Raw genomic sequence first — 21,179 nt, forward strand, 5'->3', positions numbered from 1 at the left:
GCTCTACCTCTCAGAGAGAATATTTCATATTTTTAGAATACCACAAAGAGCCATGGCATAGGTATGGGATCTCCTACTTCCTCAGACCCTTCCCACAGGGACCAGGTAACACAAGCTTATAGTGCAGTCGAGGCAAATGATGACCATTGAAAGACAGGAGAGCGTTAAATACAGTAAAATATCAAACCATCCACAGACTATTTGCGGTGTGGTGGTTTCTTATGGTGCATCTAGAAGAAGTCTCATGTGTCTGGACAACCAAATGGGTGTTCTTGTGAAGCTGTGGCTCAGCGATGCCCTCTCTTTCTCACCTCACTTCCCTTTTTTCCCCTTATTCTTGCTACCCTACGACTGCACTGTTCAGTAAAGCTTTAGTATATAAGCTTTGTGCCAAGTTCTGTGTTCGTGAAACTTTGGTTAAGACAAGGAGTTAATTCTGAAAATTACTGATTTTGACATAAACATCTCTTTGGATGTTTCTGCAGAGTAGATGTTCGGACTTCCAGATTTCACCCTCCAAGCTCCACCACCACCCTGACTCTTCCTGAATGGTAGCTACAAAGATGGCAGAGTTTACTTGACCTTGTAATAATGGGGGAGAACTAACCTCTGATCAAAGCTGATCTCTGCCATTCACCTAGTCTGGTTCCTAGACTTGTCCACAACTGATTCCCACCAACTTATCAGGATGATACACTAACCCCACAACTAAAGACCACAGTTCTGGCCCTTTCTCTCTAGTTGCAAAGCCCACTGCTCTGTAAACTCTTTCTTCCAACCCCAGTCCTCTGCTCCACTGCAGTCTCTCTCAACACGTTACCCAAGGCTAGTAAGAAACTCTTACGCTCTGCCACACAGCATGCCCAGGCCACGGGAACACAAGAACTGCCACAGTCTCATCTACACTTTGACTACTGCACTTTGACTACTCTGCCACATGGAGGGGAATATCATGTTGGAGACATTAAACCCATGTGCTTGGGTTCCTTCATACATCTACATGTGTCCACGGTGTCCAGTGATTTGGCCCACAGGAGTGGAAAACAAGGAAACTAGATTCTGACTCTATTGTCCTTCTTCCTCCAAACCCGCTTAGGTGAGAAGGGGTGAGCTTCCCAAGTGACTTCCATCACACCACAGTCTGAATTTTCTCTACCCTATGGTTTATAAGGAAAATCTGTGATCATATTATTGGGAAGGTAATCAATTCAGATTTTCTTCTTTATAAAACCTTATACTGAAGGCTGTTTTGTCCTAATGAACTCAAAAATGAGAAGTTACCTTTGAGATTTAAAGCTAAACAATGACTTCTTTGTTCTAGATGGTTCCTGCCCTTCCTGGAGCAGTAAAATGTGTGGCTTTCCTGGGTGAAGAACTCCAGGAAAACAAAATTTACAGGATATGCATTCTATGCATTCAAAATACATTTTAAACATGTTATCTATCTCCTTTAAGCAATTAAAAAATATTTTCTCAAAAAATGCCATCATCTTCATTGACTCATCATTGCTTACTAAGGATATTCCTCTTTCTTCTTCCAGCTCTTGGTCCCAAATACTCAATCTTTCCTCATTGTATACAGCTCAGTTGAAACCTATTTTCCTGGTTTTGAACTTAGCAGTCCTTTCAAAATGTGAGTTCTTATACTTACCCTATTGACCTAGGGTAAGAGGGAGCTCTCTCTAGCTTCGTCTCCTCACCTCACAGTCAGGAAAGAGAGATCAAACACAAGGATGTCGTAAAACATAAAAAGATGTATGTGCGGTTACTTTGCAAACTGTAAAGCACGGTACAAATACCAAGTCTTATCTCATGAAAGAAGGCTTCTCAAGCAGCTGCTCCTAGTGTTGTCTCTCCAGATACTTTTGTTTTGAATAATACTTATCCCAGGGCCAGGAAGGATAAAGTCAGTGTCAGGAAGAGGCTTCTTTATGTCATTGAAGAAAAAGGACAGAGCAAGAGGGGCACCTGTGGAAAGTCATTTTTAGATGCCTTTTATCTACCTAGACAACCACTGGCTTCAGGCATCTGCTGGTAGGGCAGAATTAGAGAACCCAGCTTAGTGAACACATCCAGAAATGTCCAAGTAGCAATATTGAGATGGTGGCAAACAAGAACCCTAACATCTTCAGGCAGGCCACTTCTGTGGCTATGGACAGAGATCCACCCAGGCCGCTGTCCAAATTCACTCTGCTGAGTACAAGAGGAGTTGATTTATGTCTCTAGCAGGTATGCCAGAGAAAATTCAAATTGATCAAAAATTAAATATTCATAGGACATTATTCATTAAGATTCATCTCACCGAGTGGATGAAATGAGGCAAGGGAAGAAATTAGCTTGCTTGAGAGTGTCAAAGTGATTATGTGATTAAATTGCAATTTATAATTTCTCCTTCAAAAAAAAAGCATTACTTCTTGATTTCTCCTCCTGACTGTGCCCCTTTGTTGTCTAGGCCTGAGCCAAGGGCACTCAGGGTTCATAGGAGATGGGAAGGCTCCAAACGGTGCCTAGTCTCACTCTCTCCATCCTTCCCCCAGTCCACCACTGACTCCAGAAGAGGCCCCTCCATCCAGCATCAGGGCTCTGCTCTTAAAGCTGAAAACAGGGCCTCCAGAAGCAAGTGGCAACCTCCCTAGAGGAAACCAGACAAATCCCTACAGTGCCACTCAGGTGGCTGGTTTCCAACCTCAGGCCACTGCCTCCCCTTCCTCTGTGAGAAAAAAAAAAAAATACAACATGCGATTTCCCTGCAGATCAGCAGTCATCCCTACAGGGCATATCTGGATGGTCTCTGGGGAAGGCCCCTTCTGATCACCATCCAATCTTCCAGAGAAGGGAGGTCTCCTTCTCATACTCTTGGTCCCCATCCTAAACTTAATATGAAGCTATACAAAGCCTCCTTGAAGCAAAGTCAAGGTCAGGTGAGGACTCACAAAGTTCTCCCACTGAGACTCCATCCTGAAGGTCGACAAGCCAGTTCCCCAGTCCCTTCCAAGAAAGGCCCCCAGGGGAGGGTAAACATCAGAGTTCAAGAACCCAGCAGGTTCAGGGGTGAGAGAACAGATGTCCCCTCAGGTAGCCCACCTCCTGCACCAGCTAGTGGACCTTCTCTACCACACACACTCCCCTTTCTGGTGACTCCCAAACAAGGCCAGGCCTGAACCAGGGAGGAAGCAGGGACCCTCTCAAAGCCCTGCCACACAGAGGCCAGGCAGCCTCAGCTTTCCCACTGTGTTCTCTCTCCTGAGCCCTGAGGATCCTGAGGACACAGTCCACCCCGCAGAGAGGAGAAGCGAGAGGCCACGAGGCGCAATAAGCTCCAACGGGAGCACTTCACTTTTATCTGCTTTATACATTGTGCTACTCCACGTGATTTCATTTCATTTCGTTTCGCTGCTAAAAATAATTTCAAAACCACTGAATTAGATGACCTCTTACAAGCCCCATTCAGTCCAGAAGCTTCTGATTCTCTGACTTTAGTGATACAGAAATAAAATGTACTCTGAGCTAGACAAAGGCTCTATTTTCTCCTCTTACCTCTCACTTTAAGAAGAAATGCAATCTGTCTGTCTTTCTGGGATCCAGAGTCTAGCTAAGATGAGTATGGAGACAGACGGATAACTGTATTTATCTTGTTCTGTCTGTCTCCTTCCATCTTTGCCTCTCACCGTCTCTATAACTCTCTGTGTGTCTCTCTCTTGCTGCCGCCCCATGAAGATTTAGAGGCCGGCTCCAGCAGCTGGGAAGGGCAGTGTTAATTCCAAGCTTGTTGCCAAACACCACGGAGGCCTGGCCAGGTTAATTAGTTGTGCAGGCTTTTCTTCAAGCGAGTGAGCCGGCAGGGTTTTTTACAGCTCTGTCTCTGCAGCTATTTGTTTGCTTCCTGTTTTATTTGAAAATACATTTATCTGCAAATAAATAACATCCACTGTGACTAGGGCCAATAAAGGCAGTGAACAGCCCCCTCCAGGGGCTTGGAAGTCACAGTCAGAAGGCTTTCAGGCCCTGTCCCCCTACCCCAAGCAAGAGGCACTGTCAGGCCTTGGGAGAGGCAGAGAGGATGTGGGAGAGGTCAGTGAGAGGGGGCAAAAGGAAGCAACAGGACCAAGGGCCATGGACACGACTGAAAGCAAAGAAAAGCAATACCTGCTGGCGAGCAGAGCCCATGGCAAAGGGACAGGCGCCTGAGGGTCTCAGGTGAAGGGCACTGAGGATGAACCTGTAGTAGAGCAGAGCAGGGGCAGGAAATCTGGTTCCAGGTCCCAGTTCCAGTGCATACAGGCTGCGTAACCGCAAGCAAGTCTCTGACTCCCGTGCCTGTTTACTCACACATAAACTGAGAATGATCATAGTGGGTTTTGACTTAAAGTGGATTACAAATATCTAGGAGACCATGGAAGGAAATGTACTACACAAACGATAGAGATTCTCATTTTTCAGATGAAAAGAATTGCCTAGGTGGACTATCCTGGAAATGTGGTTAGGGCTCTGGGCTTCCCTGGAAAAAAATCGATCTAAACATGTTAGAGAAGGGATTTCATGAGGGAGCTTCAGCCGTCTGTCCGAAGGTTCTATGCTCATGGCCTCGACATGGTCACATGGTCTGGCCCATTGAGACTCTATCCCGAAGGTCGACAAGCCAGTTCCCCAGCTGACCACAATCTCACCATGTGCTCAACTCTTACACAAGCCCCAACTGGGCAGAATCTGTTAGTCCAAACAAAAATTATTATTGTAAATAATTCACACTGATCTACAAGTACTTACTTCAGGCTTAAGGGATGACAGAAGGGGACAGGTGAGGGGGCAGAGGGACCACAGTATATTACCAAGCAGGCAGAACAAATTGTTGGTAGAAGTATGACCTTGGGATTCAGACTGCCTGTTTATACCACGTTCAGGCCAGGAGGTCGTAAAAGCGGAGGCCTCCTGCAGTAGATCACCTGGCAGGACATGAAAGGACCTGGTTCAGCATGAGTTTGGAAAGAAGACGGGGGCAGCAATTCCATCCCAGGTATGCGTGGCCCTTGAAGGCCACAGTCATCCCAGCAGTCTCTGTGGCTCCACATGGGTATCCACGGAAGTCAGCCAAAGCGCAGGAACCAACGCTTCATCCAGGCTGCTGCTGAACTGAGAGTCGGATACCTAAGCCAGAGAATGGAGTTGCTGGGAGCTAGTACCTCTACGGACACGAACAGGAGGAGCAGCCGAGAGGTGGGGGGAGGGGGAGGGAAAGGGTGGTCCTTGGGGATGAAGGAGGCTGGGGCAAAATCGCTAGCATGTATCAGAACCAGGACGGGGGGTGGGGGGGTAAAGGACGTGAGACACCTCCTCTGTTCTCGTAAGTCTTTTAACAAGGCCTCCTACTGCCCATCCCTTCCTGCAGCCTCCAACAGAAATGCTAAGGTCTCGAAGAGGAGGGGGATCAGATGCTGCCAAGCCAGTAGCCACGCCCCCTCCACTGCCCCAGCGGCCATGGCCCAGCCCTGGCTTGTACTGGAAGGAAGGGAGAAGAGCTTTGAATCAAATTTGCAATGAAAGTTTTAAAGATGTAAAAGATTGAGTCCTAATTACTGGAAAGAGACTGTGCTAGTAACTGAAAGAAGCTGGGAAATATGGAAGCCGACCAAGATGTCATTAAGGGAGCTGCTCCCCGGCAGGAAGGCGAGATCTGGCATGATACAGCTGGGGCGGTTACTGGAAGAAATAAAACTGTTTCGTGTTTATGCTCCAACGAATTGAGACTCCCCAGTAAATTGGGCCCATGTACACGCACATAAGAAGTAACCAGACCTTGGAGACCTGTACCCCCTGGTCAGCGCACCCCAGATGAAGGATAACAACTCTCACAGAACCAGCCTCCTCTTTTCCCATTCAGCCGCTATCCCACCTCCCAGGGCAGAGACAAATCCTAAGTGAAGGAGGGGAACTCTGTCCTCGGGCTTTTAAAGAGGCACTTAGAAAGGGGACCATGATGGTTTCTTCTTACAGGAATCAACACTGCAATGCACTTGCAGGCAGCTGAAATTTGCTAACTTCTGGTCTATTCCAGGAAACATTACCCCCACGTCATCCTAACATTGGCCAATGGTCCCCGCCTGAAAGAGTCAATGGCCATGGAGATCTTTGAGTCTGGCTGAGAAAGGCAGAAGACGAACAAGTCAGGGGACACCCCAGACCCTGGGACGCAGAGGCAGCATGTCCACAGGGTGAAGAAACTGCCGGAGGGGCTCAATCACCTAGTGGACAGTGAGAAGAAACAAAGTTTCTGAAGAGCAGTGTGGGAACTGGCTCTTTGAACAGGATGTTCCCTTGGCTCATTTCCATCTAGGGGAAAGGGAAGAAAGGACATTACTAAATGCCTGTTCATCCTCCTCTTATTTAATCCTCCCACAACCTGGTAAGAAAGGCCTCCTCTCCATTTTACAGATGAGAAAGCCAAGGAGGGTGTTGCCTAAGGCCACGTGCTGCTGCGATTTGAACCTCAGTCTGTCGGTGTGGCATACATGGAGATGCGCTGTTCGTACTGACCCTTCAATAAAAGACTTCCTGCCCTGCTGCTAAGAGTGCTGGTTCTAGCTGCCCCCAGCAGTTACCTCCTTCAGGGACTCATCGGCTTTGAGCTATAATCAGGCTTTTCTCAGGGGCGGCCCCCAGCCGATAGCTGAGGGAGATAGTGGTAATGGGCCTAGCCCTTTTCTACCAACATGGAACTCCGCTAACAAGCAATTTTGCCCCAGAGCACCCCACCGGACTGGCAGGGGCTTTGTCAGTCTACGTCACAGGCTGAGACCTCTTCCTGGGCGATCTCGCTTCCTCCCTTTTCCTTTCACGGGGTTATTCCCCCTCTGTACTCATAACTCCAACTCAACATCTGGTCCCAGAGAATCCACCTGGAATCCATCCCAACAGTCTGACTCCGAAGCTGTTGCTCATTCTGACACTTTATCCTCAATCTCACTCACCCTTGAGATAACGTTGCTCCAACTCAGGCAGTGGCCTCCTATTGGTAGCTGTGGCTTCACCCCTTCGGGAGGAGAGCTACTAAAGGTTTCAGGATTAGAGGTAATCCCAAACAGTTAGTTGTCCTTGACTATTAGGTGCTCAGTGCTCAAAAGAAGTGGCTAACATTCAACCACACTTTGAAGTGTAAGTCCAAGTAAATAGTTTCCTTCACTTTCTCCCTTTCCCTCATGTCAATTTCAACCCTTACATTACCATAACCTGGAACTGCAATATAGCGTTATATTATATGCCATGCTCAATGGAAATATTTTGATTCCCATGTTTAACTTAAAAAGCAAACAAGCATGAGCAAAAAAAGAAAAATATATGTAAATTGTACCTCATCAAAATTAAAAACTTTAAAGCAGAGAGAATACTTCCTAATTCATTCTATGAGACCAGCATTATCCTAATACCGAAACTAGACAAAGACATTACAAAAAACAATAGACCAAAATCTCTTATAAATATAGATGAAAACTCCTCAACAAAATATTAGCATATAAAATCCAACAATGTATAAAAAGAATTATATACCATGACCAAGTGGGATTTATCCAGGTATACAAATTTGGTTCAACATATGAAAATCAATTAATGTAACCCAACACATCAACAGGCTAAAAATGAAAAACTCACATGATCCTATCAATAGATGCAGAAAAAGCATTTGACAAAATCCAACACTGATTCATGATGAGAACTCTCAGTAAACTAGGAATAGAAGGGAATTTTCTCAATTTCATAAAGAATATCTATAAAAATGTATAGCTAATATCATACCTAATGGTAATAAACTTGAACTTTCCCCATTAAGATCAGGAACAAAGCAAACATGTCCCCTCTGACCATTGCTTTTCAACATTGTAGTGGAAGTACTAGTTAATGCAATAAGACAAGGAAATAAAAGGCATACGGATTGGGAGAGAAGAAATAAAACTGTCTTTGTTCACAGGTAACATGATCATCTATGTATAAAATCTGAAAGAATTGACAAAAACAAAAAGTCCTGGCACTCATAAGCGATTATAGCAAGGTTGCAGAAAACAAGATTAATATACAAAAGTCAGCTGTTTTCCTATGAGCAGTGAGCGAGTTAGAATTTGAAATTAAAAATACAATGCTATTTACATTAACATCCTCCCAAATGAAGTACTTCGGTATAAATCTAACAAAAGATATACAAGATCTATGTGAGGAAAACTATAAAACTCTAATGAAAGAAATCAATGAAGAACTAAATAAATGGAGAGATAGTCATATTCATGAGTAGAAGGACTCGATATTGTCAAGATGTCAGTTCTTATCTACTTGACATATAAATTCAATATAATCCAAATCAAAATTCTGGCAAATAATTTATTGGGTATTGACAAACTGATCACAAAGGTTAGATGGAGTGGCAAAAGACCCAGAATAGCCAACACAATACTGAAGGAGAAAAACAAACTCAGAGACTTCAGGACTTCTATAATGCAACACTAATCAGGGCAGTGTAGTGTTGGGAGGGAAAATAGATAAATCAATGGAATACAACAGAAAACCCAGAAATAGACCCACATAAATATAGTTAACTGATCTTTCATAAAGGAGCACAGGCAATACAATGGAGTGAATACAATCTTTCCAACAAATGATGCTGGAACAACTAGATATTCACATGCAAAGATAATAATCTAGACATAGACCTTATACTCTTCACAAAAATTAACTCAAAAATGGATCATAGACCTAAATGTAAAATTTAAAACTATAAAATTCCTAGACATAGGAAAGCCTAGATGACCCTGGATGTGACTATGATTTTTTAGATACAACACAAAAGGCATAATCCATGAAAAAAAATAATTTATAAGCAAGATTTCATTCAAATTTTAAAGGTCTGCTCTATGAAAGGCAATGTCAAGAGAATGAGAAGACAAGTCAAAGGCTAGAGAAAATATTTGCAAAAGATGTATCTTACAAAGGGCTGTTATCCAAAAGTACAAAGAACTCTTAAAACTCAACAATAAGAAAACAAACAACTCAATTATAAAACAGGCCTAAAACCTGAACAGATACCCCACAAAGAAGATATACAGATGGCAAATAAGCATATATAAAGATGTTCCACATCATACGTATCAGAGAAATGCAAATTAAAACAACCAGATACTACTACACACCTATTAGAATGGCCAAAATCCAAGACACTGACAACACCAAATGCTAACAAGCTTGTGAGGCAACAGGAACTCTCACTCATTGCTGGTGAGAATGCAAATTGGTACAGCTACTTTGGAAGACAGTTTGACAGTTTCTTGCAAAACTAAATCTACTTATACCATACGATCCAGTAATTGTGCTCCTTGGTATTAACTCAGAGAATTGAAAACTTATGTTCACACAAAAACCTGCACACAGATGTTTATAGTAGCTTTATTCATAATCACCAAAACTTGGAAGCAACCAAGATGTCTTTCAGTAGATGAATGGATAAATAAACTATAGTATATCCAGACAATGGACTAGTATTTAGTACTAAAAAGAAATGAGCTATCAAGCCAAAAAGATATGAAGAAACCTTAAATGCATATTACTAAGTGAAAGAAATCAAATTGGAAAAGGCTATATGCTATATGATTCCAACAACATGACATGACAATGAAGGAAAAACTATGGAAACAATAAAAAATCAGTAGGTACCAGGGGCTAGGGATGGAAAGGGAGCACAGTGGATTTTTAGTGAAAATACTCTGTATGATACTACTATGATGGATACATGTCATTATACATTTGTCCAAACCTATAGAATGTATAACATCAACAGCAAACCTTAATGTAAACTATAGACTTTGGATAATTATGATACAACAGTGTAGGTTCCTCAATTATAACAAAAGTACCACTATGAGGGGGATGTTGATAATGAGAGCATAATGCAGGATAGTGGGGGCATAAAGCATGTGTGGGGCAGAAAGTATATAAGAACTCTATCCTCCTCTCAATTTTGATATGAACCTAAAATTTCTCTAAAAATTCTTTTTAAAAAATAAAAACTTTTGTGCTTCAAAAGACACTATCAAAAAAATGTAAAAGACAACCCACAAAATGGGAGATATTTGCAAATCATATATCTGATAAGAGACTAGTGTCAAGAATATATAAAGGACTCTTACAACGCAACAATGAAAAGACAAATAACTCATCTGAAAATGGGCAAAGAATTTAAATAACATTTCTCCAAAGAAAATATACAAATAGGCAATATATACATGAAAAGATGTTTGGGTCTATGGCCTTGCCACCCTGAATGTGCCCGATCCTGTCTGATCTCAGAAGCTAAGCAGGGTCGGGCCTGGTTAGTACTTGGATGAGAGACCATCTATGAATACCAGGTGCTATAGGCATTGAAAAAAAAGAAAAGATGTTCAACATAATTTGTCATTAAGATAATACAAATCAAAACCAGAATGACATCTATTTCTCATCCACTAGGATGGGTATAATTTACTTTAAAAAGGGACAACAGCAAGTGTTAGAGAGAATCTGAAGAAATCAAAACTCTCAGGCATTGCTGGTAAGTGTAAAACAGTGCAGCCACTTTTGAAAACAGTTCAGCAATTCCTCAGAAAGTTAAACATCCAAGTACCACATGACCCAGCAATTTTACTCCTAAGTATATGTATATCCAAGAGAATTGAAAACATATGTCCATACAGAAATTCATACTCAAATGTTCATAGTAGTATTCTTCATAATAGCCAAAAAATGGAAAGAACCCAAATGCCCATCAACTGATGAATGGATAAACCAAATGTAGTATAGCCATACAATGGAACAGTATTTGGCAATAAAAAAAACTGAAGTATTGAGATATGCTACAAAATGGATGAACCTTGAAAACATGTTAAATAATCATACACAGAAGGCCACATATTACATGATGTCATTTATAGTATATGTCCAGAATAGGCAAATCCATAGACATAGAAAGTAGATTAGAGCTTACCAGGGGCTAGGAGGAGGGAGAAATGGGAAGTGACTGCTTAATGAGTATAGGGTTTCTTTTTAGAGTGATGAAAATGTTCTGGAATTAGACAGTAGTGATGGTTGTATAACTTTGTGAACATACTAAAAACCACTGAAATGTGCAGTTTTAAGAGTAAGTTTTATGGCATGTGAATTATGTCTTAATTAAAACAACTAAAACTATGAAACTTCTAAAAGAAAACAGAGAAGGAAATTTTTATGAACTTAGGTTAGGCAAATACCTCTTAGATATGGTATCAAAAGCACAATCTATAAAGGAAAAAACTGATAAATTTGACTTCATCAAAATGAAAAGGTTTGCTCTATGATAGATACTGCTAAGAGAATAAAATAACAAGCCATATATTCAGAGAAACTCTTTGTAGAACATCTATCTGATAAAGGACTGTGTCTGGAATATGTAACAAACTCTAAAACTCAACAATAAGAAAGCAAACGACCAATTTTTAAAACGAGTTGAAGACTTGAACAGACGCTTCAACAAAGAAAACAGACAAATGGAAAGTAAGTGCATGAAAAGATCCTCAGCATAATTCGTCATTGGGGAAATGCACATTTAAACCCATAATAAGATCCCACTGAATATCTATTGGAATGGCTGAAATTAAAATGACGGCCATCCAAGTGCTGGCAAGAATGTGGAAGAACTGAAACTTCCATGGTTCAATCATTTTGGAAAACAGTTGGGCAAGTTTTTTTTTTTTTAAGTTAAACATATTTCTACCGTATTCCAAGATATTCACCCAAAAGAAAAGACAACACAAGTCCATAAAAAAAATCGTAAGAGAATGTTCACGGCAACTTTATCTGTAACAGCAAAAAGCGGGAAACAATCCACATGCCCATTATCAGTGGGATGGAGAAACAAATGGTGGTCTAGCCAGACAACGGAGTGTCACTCAGCAATAAAAAGGAATGAACTATTGATACACACGACAATGTGGATGAATCTCAAAATAAATGCACTTAGGGAAAGGGGCTGGACGAAAAGCATATTGTATAATTTTGTTTATATGAAATTTTAGAAAATTCAAACTAACCTATAGTGACAGAAAGCGGATCAGTGATTGCCTGAGGCAAGGAGGGGAGACAGCAAGAGAGGGAGGGAAAGAGCGAATACAAAGGGGCACGAGGAAACTTCTGGGGGTGACAGATATGTTCAGTGTCTTGACTCATGGTTCCATAGGTATGGTTAAAACTTATGAAATTAAAATATTTAAATATGTGCAGTTCACTGTGTCCATTATAACTCAATAAAGGAGAGAGCGAGAGAGACAACACTCATGAGCAAAGATATAACTTATTATTATAATAACCTACAAAGTGGAAAAAGTCTCAGTTCAATTCCACCCCAAGATTTTTAGTGTTTTGGGATGGAATGATCTCAGAAGACCAAGAAGGCTGACCCTTCCCCAGATTCCTGGACACAAACTTTCCCTTTATTAGAACACCCTTCCCTCACCTTACTGCCTGGTGAGTGTCGTCGCATCTTTCAAGCTCAGCTCAAATCTAATCTACCCCTTGAAGCTTTTCTTGTCTTCTCCAGGCAGTAAGTCCGTGGCTCAGTCTGTTCTTCCCTAGCACCTGGGAATCCAGTATTCTAAGCCCATCACATCTTAGGGTGTAAGATTTGTGGTTTAGACTGTTCCCAAAAGCTCCTAAAGATGCACGACTTGCACTGATTTATCATTTGACTGAAGCACCAATTTGATTCCAGCCAGCTGTGAGGTCCCACAGAGGAGCCAAGCCCCTACCCACCCCCTGGCCTTCATAGCCCCAACCCACCTTACTGGCCTCTACTGGATATGAAAACTGTTTTTTCCCTTTATGGAGAATAGACTGTCCAAAAAGAAGCTAGCAGCTTATGATGGAAATGATGAGTGAGTGAAGCAGTCCAAAAAAGGGACGGTTCTTAGCCAGAAAATAGCTTTATAAATTACTGTAATCTTTTATTGAGAATCTGGACGCATCACTTAAAAATCTTAGTTGTACTTCACAGAATTTTATGGGAAGAAGTTATATATACAGAGGCATTAAAAGGACTGCGGATTTGAGAAGGCTTTGGGCCTTGGCCCTCAGTAACGCCAAATCTCCCTGTAGCTCTAATGAGTATGTGTCCTGCTGCATTATAATTACGTGTAGCTATCGCCTCTCTAGTCTAAGAAGTACAGTAGTCTAGACTCTAGAGCTAGATTGTCTGGGTACAAATCTCAGTTGACTTTATAGCCGGGTGACCTTGAACAGATTACTTAACCTCCATGTACCTCAATTTCCTCATCTTTAAAATGGCAAGTAAAATAATACCCGCCTAACAGAGTTAATTTAAATGATTAAATACAGCAATATATAAAAAGCACTTAAATCAACCCATCAAAAGTGCTTGATAAATGTTAGTAATTAGTTTGAGAGTTTCCTTTAGGGCAGAGTTTATATATTAGGGACTTTATTAAAATTTTCAGTTCTCCAGTGGCTCAAGCGGTGCTCGGCCCACGGTATGTACTCAACGAGAGTTAAAAGAATGTGTGCATGAGTCAGTGAACAATGAGTTACGGCTCTGCCACTTTGCTCCTAAAGTCAAAATTGCTTTATTTCTGGTATAATGGGCTTGGCCTATCTGGTATGCAGACACCACTCATGTGGCCGACATCCCTACCACTATGACATCCACCACCGCAATCAATTTTACAGCGATTGAGAATCACGGTGCAGGAGACGCAGAGAGGATGATGGAAAGGTAAAGCTTGGTCTGTGTTCCCCTTTTGGCTATCATGGTAGCGAGATGAGAGCTAGAATCAGACAGCATGGTTCAAGAGAGATGCAGAGTTGCCTTGGGATATAAATAGCACTCTTGACCCTCTAGACTTTATTCTCAACCCAGCACCCAGAGTGACCCTGTTAAGATCTAAATTGAATCATGTCACTCCCCTGTACAATGGCATCTCATCTTACTTGGAACGAAACCCAAAATAGTCACAATGGCCTACCAGGCCTTGCATGCTCCAGCCGGAGCTCCTCTCCACCCTGTTCGCTCCGGCCTTCTCGTTAAGCGCTGGCTTCTTGCAGTTCCTCAGACACACCCAAGAGACCTCTGCTGGGAGTCCCTGCACTCGGTTTCCTCTGCCTGCGACGCTGTTCCGCAGCAACTCGTGGTTCACTCTCTCACTCCACTGAGGTCTCAGCTCAAAGGTCACCTCGTCAGAGAGGTCTCCTCTGACCACCTACCTAAAACTCTGTGAAGAAGAGACGCCATCTGTTTTATGTATTTCTCCATCCCCAACACCTTGCCCAGCGCCCGACACATAGTACTCAGTAAATACTTATCGACAGATGAGGTGAATAAAACCCCCAGGACTCTACCTGCTTTCTGCTTCTATTTCCCTCCCAGGGCTGGGTCCTCCCCAAGTGGAGGCTTCTCCCCAAATTAAAAAAGACATGCAATGTGCCTGAAACATAGTAGGTACTGAGTAGATGGTAGTTTATTACTATTGTTTTTATTGTCTCTGTTTTCTGAATGCTTGCGACCTCCCTACAATGTTCTATGACAAACTGACATTCATACCTTTCCACTCTATGACCTCACAGAGCTGAAAACATATAGTCAAAAGGGCCAACTCTTCTGCAAATGGGAAAACCTTGGCCCATACCTTCCCCAGGGTTTCTCTTCCCTCCTCCAGAATAGATCAAGGAACATATTTTTGCTCTTAACTACCCATTAATCATTAATAATAAATCCTTACATTTTTAGAGTCTTTACCAAGGCTTTCACATATATTTCAGGACAGAAAATTGAAGGAGGTCAAGCAGGCACCATCATCACTCACTCACAGAGGTCTGGCAGTGGCCTGTGTGCACAGGTAGAATGTGGGTGTGCTGGCACTCAGAACCCACAAACCCTCTGCATGCTCCATTAGGCCACATTCGCCACCATCCAGACCTCAGGACTCAGAGCTTGAGGGCAAAGACGAAAAAGAGGCAGGAGAATCCATCTCCTCTTCTTCTTGCCCCTCCTACGAGGCAACAGGGCTCTGGAGCGACGGATGGGGACTGAGGGGGCAGCGGGTCTTCCAAGCTTGGCTGTTCCACCTCAAGGACAGTCTCATCCCTCTGAAATGCCTGCCTCTCCATCCGGATCAGAGGGTGGCAGCAGCATGGCGTCTCAGCCTTCCCGCCGCACTCTGGATGCCAGCCTTCTGCGACTCCACAGCCCCACCTGCTGGAGGCTGCCTGACGCCGAGCCTCACCACCCGCAGCCCGCGCTGGACTGCTGCTCTCCTGAGGTCCTCGTGCCACCTGTCTGGGGCTGCTTTCGGTGCCACATAACAGGCTGGAATGGGGAGAAGCACCCCTACTTCTTTCTTGGTCTTACTGTAAATCTGAATCTCTCATATTGGGTGATCTCTTTACTGTCTCTGAACCTCGGTTTCTCCCAGTTTGTAACCAGAAGATTCAGCCTGACTTTCCCTGCCCTCCTAGGGTGAAATGGGATAGAATCACAAGATACCCACTCTGCCAGATGAAAAGAATTGGGGCTTTGCCGAGGAAACTGCTATAAATTTCAAAACTAGGGGGATAAAAGCAGCAGCATTCCCAGCAAACAAATGGAAAAATTAAGTCCCAGAGAATCGAAGTAAGCCGTTGCAGTGGAAACACTTGATTTGTTCATTTATGTATTCAATTGCACACTCAGATATACTAACTAAGCACCTACTATGTGCCTTGTACTGCAATACATGGATGAGACCTCGTTTGCTGTACTTTTAAGCCCCTTTGCTGGCCGCTCACCGCCTTTCTCCTCTCCACCTTCCTGTCACTGTCTTCCTTCTGAATACTTTCCCCTGCACCCTTGGTAACCCTCATTCCACTAAAAGCAAATTCCACATCCACAGCTCCCTCTAAGAACTTCCCCTATATCCTCCTCCTCACTGCAACTAAAACCTGACACTGGTTCCCTTGCGGCCCTTTCTCACGAGGGCAGTTCTTCCTCCACACGAGCTCCATTTCCCAGCCGGAGAGGTGCATGGGGGTCGGCAGCCTCCCAGCTTCCCCCACCAGTTTCACACTATGACTTTTCTGGCCTCATTTAAAGCCCTCATCACATTGAATGGTTCATGGCCCTCTATCTCTTGTTGTTGTCATGGACCCCAGACCACACCCACTGAGGACTCACCCACTTCCCCCTACACATTAACCTCATCATTGTCCTGAGACAAACTGCGGAGGCCAACCCATCTGGCACCCCAACCTCTCCCTAATTAATCCAGATCACTTCAAATAATCTTCTACTCTACTTTTGTCCACCCTTTTCAAGGCCACAATTGGACCATTACGAGCATGGCTCCACCTCTCAAAAATTAAACTTCGACATCTCACTTGGGCTACAATTTTTCCAATTCTATTCTATTCCTCTCACTTCACCACTCCTGGACTCCACTGAGTTCCAGCACTTTAACCACATTAACTTCTATTGCCTCACAGTTTACCTTTCCTTCCCCCTTAAACCTGGCCTCGGTCCTTTGAAATCCTAGCTAGACCTCTGGTCAAAAACTTAAAAGGTTTCTCGTCAGCCTCTTCAATACCTTCACTCCCTTTTTCTTCCACTCACAAGTCCTGGAAAACCCCAACCCTGAGTCAGTTCTACAACTGCCCACCTGCTCTCAAGCCTGCACTCCTGAGTTCTGTATACTCTGACACGAACTGGTCTTTTGGAACTTTCACCAAAGGCTGTTACTAATCTGCCTCACTCTCCCCAAGCCCTCAGCAAACAACCTGTCCTCTTACTTCACTGAGAAAATCAAAGAATTCCTTCAGCTTCTCATCATCCTTCTCTCATAAATATATTCAGATTACCCACTACATAGCTTTCTTTATGGTCTCAAGGCGCCAAGGTCATTCCTCTCTCTGCTCATAGTCAGCCTTTCCACCTGGGCCTAAATTCTTGTCTTCCGTGTCCCCCACGCCTCGGAAATTTCTATTCCCTTATTTTATCGGTGTATTGGTCAGGGTCCACTCAGGAAACAGAAACCACACCCTAACTTGAACAGGGAATTTTTAATGTAAAGAATTATTAACTCTAAGATTACCTTCTAAATAGAAATAATGAATTCAAATATACAAATACCTGATTTAAGAAGCCACTACCTGTAAGGCTGAGACAGAGCACCCAATGAGGAAATAAATCTGGAAGACACCCTGCTCCCTACACTAACATCTAACCCATGTTGGAAAGGGTGGGTGAGCCTCGACCTACTGGATGGCAGAGAGGTTGACTGAGACGTGGTGCCAACAGAACTCACCAAGGAGCCACCCTTTGGGATGCCTGGGGAAGCCATCTGCGTGAAAGGCCTGTGCCGTAGAACTTGCTGAGCCCACCAGACACTGCCCAGGAAGCCGTCTGGGGTGCCAAAGGACATCCTTGAGGAGGTGCTTCCCTACAAAGTTTGCTGGGAAAATACCTGTAAGGATGGTCCCTTAGGAAGCCACACTGATGTGCGGGAGAAGCTACCCACAGGGAGAGGCCGTGCGCTGCTGGCCACCATGTGTATGGCTGATTGCCACACTGTGGCTAGCCACTGTGTGCTGCTGGCACTCTGCTGCAAGAGCTGACCAGCACGTGGGAACCGGGAAGAAAAGCTCTCTCTCAGTGTCCCTTCAGCACCCTCTACTGGCGAAGTTTAGCATTGTTCCTTTTGGCAAAAGAAATGTTTAGAGAGTCCGGCTCTATTACCACGGAGCAGGCAATAAAGGATGTATTTGGAACAAAGAGGCCATAAATTGATAATGAACATAATTACTATCTTCCACTTCCCTTTTTTACCAGCTTCTTTTACTCAGCCTATGAACATGTTCAAGTATTACCAATTAAACACACACTCATGCAAACACACACACCTCCTCTAGGCCCTACGTTCCCCATTAGTTATGACAATACCTTTCTCATTTCCTCTTAAGCCAAGCTTCTAAAAAATGTTTTCCCTCTTCCATTTTCCTATCACCCCTTTTTCTACTTTAATCTGGCTCCAACTACCACTATCCACAGAAATTTCTATAACCAAACTCATCAATGAAATGCAAAGAATAACCTTTATCCTTATCTTTTTTTATTGAACATCTAAGCACACTACATTGATAACAACTGCTCGCTCTTTCCTTGGGTCCTGTGACACTTCTTGTGGTAGATTGTATCATTTGCTCAAAATTTTCGCTTCTTCCAGCCCAGCCATGGTTCACTGTGAGCTGAGTATGTGTCCCTGCTCCCACTTACTTTTGGCTTGACTATGGAACTCCCACTGGACAATGACATGTGAACTGACAATGTGGTCGGTTCCAAAAAAAAAGACCTTTCTACTCGCCCTGTTGTACTCCAGCCCTCAGCCACTCAAAGCAAATTCCCAAAGAAGCCACTTCTCTATCAGCCTGAGTCCCGGAATGAGGAACACACAAACAGACCTGAACACAACTCTGTATTTGAGCTGTAGAAAGAGCATGGAAAGTGAAAACATGCAAGATATAATAAGACTCAAATCAAACTTCTAAAGATAAAAAAGAAAACGTTTGAGACAAATAACAGCATATGATCCACAAGACATAATAATAGAAACTATTCAAAATGAAACATGGGGGGAAAAAAGACTGGGAAAAAAATGACCGGAGTATTAGTGAGCCGTGAGACAACTTCAAATGACCTATTACACATACAATTGGATCCTAATGGGAAAAAAAAGAGAGAGGAAGTAAAAAATGTTTTTGAAGAAATGACAAAAAATTTTCCCAAACTTTAGAAAAATTATAAGTCCACAGAATGAACCCCAAGCACAAGAAATACGAAAAACCAAGGCATGTCATAAAATTGCATCAAGACACAAAGTGCTTAGGGATAAATTTAATAAAATATGTGCAAAACTCGGACATGGAAAACTAAAAAACATTGCTGAGAGAAATTAAAGAATAGCTAAATAAAAGGATAAGAAGATACAATATTGTCAAGATGCCAACTCTTCCCAAAATGATTGATAGATTTAACATAATTCCAATAAAAATCCCAGCAGGCTTTATTTTTGCAGAAACTGACAAGCCCATTTTAAAATTTACGTGGAAGTTTAAAGGACCCAGAATAGCCAAATAGTTTTCAAAAAAGAATAACAAAGTCGAGGGACCTGAAGATTCATTATAAGTATAATAATCCATACAATATGATAGTGCTAGAAGGATAAGCATATATACAAATGGAACTAAATAGACCAGAAATAGACCCAAAGAATGACAATGGACCTAAAGCACAGGACAAGACATTCAATCATTAGTCATCAGATAAGTGCGAATTAAATCTACAATTAGGTACTACTATACACCTAGTAGAATAACTGAAAATTAAAAAAAAATAAAATACCAAGTAAGGTAAGAATATAGAGCATCTGGAAATCTCATATATCATTGATGAGAACGTGAAACGGTATAGCTGCTTTGGAAATAAGTTAGGCAATTTCTTTTAAACACTTAAAATTTGACCAAGGAAGTCCACTACACTAAGTATTTATCAAAAAAAAACGAAACAAAACCAAAAAACAAAAAACATATACACGAAAAAACTTCTACACAAATGTTCATAGCAGGTTCATTCATAATAGTTCAAACTAGAAATAACCCAAATGTCCATCAACGGGTGAGCAGAAAACAATTTGTATAATATTCATACAAATTGTGAAATTTTATCCAGAAATAAAAGGAATATGTTACTGAGCCATTCAATGACACTGATGACGCAAAATACAAAAGAGTATATACTGTGTGACTCCACTGACATGAAATTCTAGAATAAGCAAAACTAATCTATGGTGATAGAAATCAGATCAGGGGTTGCCTGAAGCAGGCAGGGCAGGGGAATATCTGAAAAAGGGCCCCAGGGAACTTTTAACATGATGGAAATGTGCTATATCGTGACTGGAGTGGAAGTTACATGGGCGTATACATTTGTCAAAACTGCACCAGAACTGCCTGCCAGCTGATGAGATGATAGCATCTCATGGTGGCCCCTTTCTGGGAACTGTACTTCCAAAATGGGTGCATTGGTTGTATGTAAATTACTCCTCAATAGGTTGATTTTTAAAAAGGAAATAGGACCTGACGGAGGAAAATGCACGTGGGCCTGTTTTGTGCAGTGCATTGGAGTCCACGCAAGTGCCGTGTTTCGAAGGCTATATACAGACACGGTAGTGAATTCAGCAAATAATTTTACAAGTACACCTGAAACTAATATAAAACAATAAGAAATTAAGAATTTAAAATTTAAAAAGATTTTTTAAAAAGGAAGTAGGAAAAAAATCTGGCTGAATTGATCCCTGTCTCCTGATTCTCTGTCTACATCTTTGGACAATCCTCTTCTATCTTCTGTATAAACTCTTCCCTTCCTTTGCCCTTTGAAACATAAGGATTACCTGAAGTTCCATCCATAATGCCCTTCCCCCTCATACAACCTCATTTCACTCATTGCTAATGGAATAACCACCACCTATTTGAAGACCATTCTCGAATCTCTATTTCTTGCACAGACTTTTCCCTCAGAGCTCCAGACATGTATTTATATCCAAATGTTTAATGAAGAACCTATATCTCAAGCTCAATTACTACCTACAACCTCAAGCCTGCTTTTCCTACAGGATTCATCATATAAGTCGATACACTGTGCCTGAAGCAGTAAACACTGAATATGTATTTGCCGAATGAATAAAAGATGGAATCACTAACAGCCAAAAACTTGCCCCTCTCCCTCTTATACTAATTAAGCACATGACCAACATGTTTTGTCTTGCCCTGCCTGTCTGTCCTTACCCCTCCCTTTGAGAGGCAAGAGAGATATAAGGTCCTTCTAGGCTGGCTCTATGACACTGAGCAAATTCTCACCCTCTCAGGGCCTCAAAGACACAATATAAAAGGCATGGGGTTTGGAATCAGATAGCAGCAGATCTAATGCCTGCCAATCATTGATATATCTTTTGTGCGTTATTTTTATTCTTTGAACTCTACTTTCTCCATCTGCAGAGCAGAAAGACTAATAGCTATATTCTAAGGTTGAGTTTTAAATGAAATGGAAAGTTACCACTGCCTGGCACATAGGAAATGTCACTAAATGTTAGCTCGTTCTCTTT

General features: G+C 42.3%; 1 long non-coding RNA gene and 1 pseudogene across 1 annotated transcript in view; one reads left to right on the forward strand and one right to left on the reverse strand.

Annotated features, from left to right (window-relative positions):
* LOC120585037 (uncharacterized) overlaps nt 1-21,179 on the reverse strand; it is a 240,904-nt gene that overhangs the window by 207,030 nt on the left and 12,695 nt on the right. The gene's annotated exons all lie outside the window — the stretch shown is intronic.
* Nucleotides 10,276-10,394, forward strand: LOC120585358 (uncharacterized; annotated as a pseudogene).

The sequence above is a fragment of the Pteropus medius genome, unplaced genomic scaffold (assembly GCF_902729225.1).
Source record: "Pteropus medius unplaced genomic scaffold, Ma_sr-lr_union100, whole genome shotgun sequence".
Classification (NCBI taxonomy): domain Eukaryota; kingdom Metazoa; phylum Chordata; class Mammalia; order Chiroptera; family Pteropodidae; genus Pteropus; species Pteropus medius.